The sequence below is a fragment of the Arachis hypogaea genome, chromosome 18, assembly GCF_003086295.3.
Source record: "Arachis hypogaea cultivar Tifrunner chromosome 18, arahy.Tifrunner.gnm2.J5K5, whole genome shotgun sequence".
Taxonomy (NCBI): Eukaryota; Viridiplantae; Streptophyta; class Magnoliopsida; order Fabales; family Fabaceae; genus Arachis; species Arachis hypogaea.
The window spans coordinates 53572505-53579497 of record NC_092053.1 but is presented as its reverse complement, the minus strand read 5'-3'; positions in this window follow the sequence as shown (position 1 = coordinate 53579497).

Genomic DNA, 6993 nt, shown 5'->3' with positions numbered 1-6993 from the left:
GCTATTTCTCATATGCATTCTCAATTTGTTAGCGTCTCTAATATGAAAATTTTTAAGTTTGGTGTCTTGCATCCATTGTTTATTTGATCTTAGTTTTCCATGATTAGTTTCATTTTGTTGTTTCTCATCATTAAAAATTCAAAATTTTTTCAAAATTATGCCTTTTCAAGTCAATAATATAGAGAATTGAAGATTCAGAACATACAACAGAGGAATTACAGAGAAAAAGCTGGGCGTTCAAAATGCTCAGTGAGGAAGGAAAACTAGCGTTCAAACGCCAGCTAGGGTACCTGGCTGGGCGTTAAATGCCCAAAAAGGTAGTATTTTGGGCGTTAAACACCAAAATGGATACCATTCTGGGCGTTTAACGCCAGGACAACACAAGGGAGGCAAGTTAGTTTTGAATTCAAATCTTTTTCAAATCATATCTTTTTCAAAAAAATCACATCTTTTTCAATTTTCTCTTTAATATTTTCAAAAATTCCAAAATAATTTTCAAAATCTTTTTCTATTTTTATTTCATATTTTCGAAATTAATGCTGACATTTAATATGATTGATTCGAAATCTCAAGTTGTTACTTGCCTATTAAGAAAGGTTCAATTCTTAAATTTTAAAATCATATCTTTTAGTTTCTTGTTAGTCAAGTAATCAACTTTAATTTTCAAAATCAAATCTTCTTAAATTGTTTTTCAATCATATCTTTTCAATCATATCCTATCAATCACATCTTTTTCAAAGTAATTTTCAATCATACCTTTTTTATTGCAATTTCAAAATCTTTTTCAAAATCACTCAACCACTTATTCAAAATTCCTTTTAATTATTTCAAAATTTGTTTTTGAAAAATATCTTCCCCCTCTCACCTCCTTCTATTTAAGAACTAACACTCCTCCTCAATTAGCAATTCGGATTCTCTCCCTCTCTATAAGTTTGAATTCGCCTTTCTACCTCATCCTCCTATTCTTCTTTTTCTCTGACACCTCAAGGAATCTCTATACTGTGACATATAGGATTCCATACTCTCTTGTTCTCTTCTCTTTCATATGAGCAGGAACAAAGACAAAAGCATTCTTGTTGAAGCTGACCCTGAACCTGAAAGGACCTTGAAGAGAAAGCTAAGAGAAGCTAAAGCACAACTCTCTGGAGAGGACCTAACAGAAATTTTTGAAAAAGAAAAAGACATGGCAGCTGAAGATAACAATGCCAACAATGCAAGGAAGATGCTTGGTGACTTCATTGCACCTTCTTCTGACTTCTGTGAAAGAAGCATCTCAATTCCTGCAATTGAAGCAAACAACTTTGAGCTTAAGCCTCAATTGGTTTCTCTAATGCAACAGAATTGCAAATATCATGGACTTCCATTAGAAGATCCTCATCAGTTTTTAGCTGAATTCTTGCAAACCTGTGACACTGTCAAGACCCATGGGGTTGACCCTGAGGTCTACAGACTTATGCTCTTCCCTTTTGCTGTAAGAGACAGTGCTAGGACATGGTTAGACTCACAACCTAAAGAAAGCCTGAACTCTTGGGAAAAGCTAGTCAATGCCTTTTTGGCAAAGTTCTTTCCACCTCAAAAATTGAGTAAGCTTAGAGTGGAAGTCCAATCCTTCAGACAGAAGGAAGGCGAATCCCTCTATGAAGCTTGGAAAAGATACATGCAACTGATCAGAAGGTGTCCTTCTGGCATGCTTTCAGAATGGAGCATCATATGCATATTCTATGATAGTCTATTGATGAGCGGATATTTTATACGCTTTTTGGGGATAATTTCATATAGTTTAGAGTATGTTTTAGTTAGTTTTTAGTCTATTTCTAGTAGTTTTTAGGAAGAATTCATATTTTTGGACTTTACTATGAGTTGTGTGTTTTTCTGTAATTTCAGGTATTTTTCTGGCTGAAATTGAAGGAGCTGAGCAAAAATCTGATTCAGGCTGAAAAAGGACTGCTAATGCTGTTGGACTCTGACCTCCCTGCACTCAAAGTGGATTTTCTGGAGCTACAGAACTCGAAATGGCGTGCTTCCAATTGCGTTGGAAAGTAGACATCCAGGGCTTTCCAGCAATATATAATATTCCATACTTTGCACAAGAATAGACGACGTAAACTGGCGTTTAACGCCAGTCCTCTGCCCAATCCTGGCGTCCAGCGCCAGAAAAGGATCAAAAGCTGGAGTTGAACGCCCAAACTGGCATAAAAACTGGCGTTCAACTCCACAAATGGCCTCTGCACGTGAATTGCTTAAAGTCTCAGCCCCGGCACACACCAAGTGGGCCCCAGCACACCAAGTGGGCCCCAGAAGTGGATCTCTGCATCATCCATCATAGTCCACTCATATTTTGTAACCCTAGGCTACTAGTTTAGTATTTAAACAACTTTTAGAGACTTATTTTGTATCTCATGACATTTCAAATCTAAACTTTGTATTCTCTGACGGCATGAGTCTCTAAACCCCATTGTTGGGGGTGAGGAGCTCTGCTGTGTCTCGATGAATTAATGCAAGTATTTCTGTTTTCCATTCAAACACGCTTGTTCCTATCTAAGATGTTCATTCGCGCTTAACTGTGATGAAGGTGATGATCAGTGACATTCATCACCTTCCTCAAACCATGAACATGTGCCTGACAACCACCTCCGTTCTATATCCGATTGAATGAGTATCTCTGAGATCTCTTAATCAGAATCTCCGTGGTGTAAGCTAGAACTGATGGCGGCATTCATGAGAATCCGGAAAGTCTAAACCTTGTCTGTGGTATTCCGAGTAGGATTCAAGGATTGAATGACTGTGACGAGCTTCAAACTCCTGAAGGCTGGGCGTTAGTGACAGATGCAAAAGGATAGTAAATCCTATTCCAACCGGATCGAGAACCAACCGGTGATTAGCCGTGCTGTGACAGAGCGCGTGAGCGTAGTTTTCACTGGAAGGATGGAAGGTAGCCATTGAGAACGGTGATCCACCAACACACAGCTTGCCATAGGAGGACATGCGTGCGTGAATCAGAAGACAGAGGAAAGCAGAGATTCAGAAGACAAAGCATCTCCAAAACTCCAACATATTCTCCATTACTGCACAACAAGTAATCTTTAATTTATGCTCTCTTGGTTATTCACAATTCAACTGATAAACATAATTGACTTCCTGACTAAGATTTACAAGATAACCATAGATTGCTTCAAACCAACAATCTCCGTGGGATTCGACCCTTACTCACGTAAGGTATTACTTGGACGACCCAGTGCACTTGCTGGTTAGTGGTACGCGTTGTGAAAAGTGTGATTCACAATTCGTGCACCAAGTTTTTGGCGCCGTTGCCGGGGAATGTTCGTGTTTGAACAACTGACGGATCATTTTGTTGCTTAGATTAGGAAAAAAAAATTCTCTTTTTTGGTTTAGAGTCTTTTAGTATTTATCCCTTGTTAAAACACTTTAAATTTATAGCTCAGTTATTTAGAACGTGGTGTTTATGTTCATGGTAATTGGCTATCATATTTTTTTTAAAAAACCTTTTTCAAAAATAATTTCTCTATTAAATCCTGTGCCAAACTTTAAGTTTGGTGTTTTTAAAAATAATCTTTCTTAAAATTTTCGAAAATTCCATAACTCATTTGGCTAGAGCATTAATCTGTGTTCTTGGTAATTGGGTTAGAATCTTTTATACTCTTTTCAAAACCTTCTTTTTCATAAATAATATTTTCTCTATTAAATTGTGTGCCAAACTTTAAGTTTGGTGTTTTCTTGTAAATTCCCTTTGGTTTTCGAAAATTTTGGTGGTTTTCTAAAAAATTTTAAGTTTGGTGTCCTTTCTTCATGTTCTTGTGTTCTTGTGAGTCTTCAAAGTGTTCTTGAGTTTTTCTTGTGTCTTGATCTTAAAATTTTTAAGTTTGGTGTTCCTTGGTGTTTTCCCCCCCAAAATTTTCAAAAACAAGGAGCATTAGATCTAAAAATTTTAAATCTTGTACTATCTTATTGTTTTTCTCTCTCCTCACTAAATTCAAAAATATCTTTTCAAAATATCTCTTCTAACTTCCTAACTTCTTATCTTTTCAAAATTTGTTTCAACTAACTTTTTGTTTGTTTCTTAACTTTTTCAAAACTACCTAACTAACTCTCTCTCTCTCTAATTTTCGAAAAAATCTTCCCTCTTTTTCAAAAATTTCTGTTTTTTTTAACTAATTAATTTTAATTTTTTTTACAAAAAAAAAAAATTTAATTTCAAAATTCAAATTCTTTTTAGTTATTTTATTTTATTTAAGTATTTACTTCTTATAAAATAAAATAAATAAAAAGATAAATCAGTCCAAGTTATATCCATATATCCATCATGGACATAAGTGGAAATGAACAGTCCAGGAGGACTCTGAGGTCATATTCTAACCCCTCTACTGCTTCATATGGGAGTAGCATATGCATACCCTCCATTGGAGTCAGTAGCTTTGAGTTGAATCCTCAGCTCATTATCATGGTGCAGCAAAGTTGCCAGTATTCCGGTCTTCCCCAAGAAGAACCTACAGAGTTTCTGGCACAATTTTTACAAATTGCTGACACAGTACATGATAAGGAATTAGATCAGGATGTCTACAGACTATTACTGTTTCCATTTGCTGTAAAAGATCAAGCTAAGAGGTGGTTAAATAACCAACCTAAGGCCAGCATAAGAACATGGAAACAGCTGACAGAAAAATTCCTGAATCAGTATTTTCCTCCAAAAAGGATGACACAGCTAAGGCTGGACATCCAAGGCTTTAAACAAGGAGATAATGAATCTCTTTATGATGCCTGGGAGAGATACAGAGAGATGCTACAAAAATGCCCCTCTGAAATGTTTTCAGAGTGGGTTCAGTTAGACATCTTCTACTATGGGCTTGCAGAAGGAGCTCAGATGTCTCTAGATTACTCAGCTGGTGGATCTATCCATATGAGAAAGACAATCGAAGAAGCTCAAGAGCTCATTGATACAGTTGCCAGGAAGCAGCATCTGTATCTAAGCAGCAACCCTTCCATGAATGAAGAGGTTAAAACAGTAACTGCTGAATTCAGTACTGTAAAACAAGCTGCTGAATTCAATCAGCAATTGGATTTCTAACAAAGCAGCTAGCTGAATTCAAAGACAGGCTACAGGAGACAAGGATAGCTAATATACATATGGACGAACAGTTTAAGCAAACAAAGCAGCAGCTATCAAGGCAAATAGCAGAAGAATGCCAAGCAGTTCAATTAAGAAGTGGGAAAACATTAAATATCCCACCTCAAGGCATCAAAAATTCAAGAAATGAGCGACCCACCAAAGATTCACCTGAGGACAGTAAGAGCCCAGGGAAAAATAATTCTGGCACTAAAACGCCAGAAAATGGGTGGAAGGCTGGCGCTGAACGCCCAGACCATGCCCAAAACTGGCGTTCAGCGCCAGAAACAAGGCAGGATTGGCGTTCAACGCCAGAAATGGGCAAGAATCTGGCGTTGAACGCCCAATTGGGGCAGAATCCAGCGTTGAATGCCCAACATGGGCACATTTCTGGCGTTCAGGCACCAGGAACAGACAGTGAGCTGGCGTCTAACGGCACTCCAGCTTCTGACTCTGGCACTCAATTGCCAGTGAGGGATCAGACACACACAAGTGCTGATAACAACCCCTCTAAAAAGGCTTCTTTAACCACTAAGGTTGAGGAATATAAAGCCAAGATACCTTATCCTCAAAAACTCCAGAAAGAGGAGCAGGATAAGCAATTTGCTCGCTTTGCAGATTATCTAAGGACTCTGGAAATAAAGATTCCATTTGCAGAAGCACTTGAGCAAATACCTTCTTATGCCAAGTTCATGAAAGAGATCTTGAGTCATAAAAAGGAGTGGAGAGAAACAGAAAGAGTTCTCCTCACTGAAGAATGCAGTGCAGTCATTCTGAAAAGCTTTCCTGAAAAGCTTAGAGACCCTGGGAGTTTTCTGATACCATGCATATTAGAAGATGATTGCACCAAGACAGCTTTATGTGATCTTGGGGCAAGCATCAACCTGATACCTGCATCCACTATCAGGAAGCTTGGCTTAACTGAAGAAGTTAAACCAACCCGGATATGTCTCCAACTTGCTGATGGTTCCACTAAATACCCATCAGGCGTGATTGAGGACATGATTGTCAGAGTTGGGCCATTCGCCTTTCCCACTGACTTTGTTGTGCTGGAAATGGAGGAGCACAAGAGTCCTACTCTCATTCTAGGAAGACCCTTCCTAGCAACTGGACGATCCCTCATTGATGTCCAACAGGGGGAAATAACCCTGAGAGTCAATGATGATGAGTTTAAGTTGAACGCTGTCAAAGCCATGCAGCATCCAGACACATCAACAGACTGCATGAAAGTTGATCTCATTGACTCTTTGGTAGAAGAGATCAACATCGCTGAGAGTCTCGAATCAGAGTTGGAAGACATCTTTAAAGATGTTCAGCCTGATTTGGAGGATTCAGAGGACATGAAAGAGCCTCTGAACTTTCTTCTGAAAGAGGAAAAACCTCCTAAACCCGAGCTCAAGCCACTACCACCATCCTTGAAATATGCATTTCTGGGAGAAGGTGACACTTTTCCAGTGATCATAAGCTCTGCTTTAAATTCACAGGAAGAGGAAGCACTTATTCAAGTGCTAAGGACACACAAGACAGCTCTTGGGTGGTCCATAGGTGACCTTAAGGGCATAAGCCCAGCTAGATGCATGCACAAAATCCTATTGGAGGATAATGCCAAACCAGTGGTTCAACCACAGAGGCGGCTAAATCCAGCCATGAAGGAAGTAGTGCAGAAAGAGGTCACCAAATTACTAGAGGCTGGGATTATTTATCCCATTTCTGATAGCCCCTGGGTGAGCCCTGTTCAAGTCGTCCCAAAAAAGGGAGGCATGACAATGATTCATAATGAAAAAAATGAACTGATTCCTACAAGAACAGTTACAGGGTGGCGCATGTGTATTGACTACAGAAGGCTCAATACAGCCACCAGAAAGGATCAT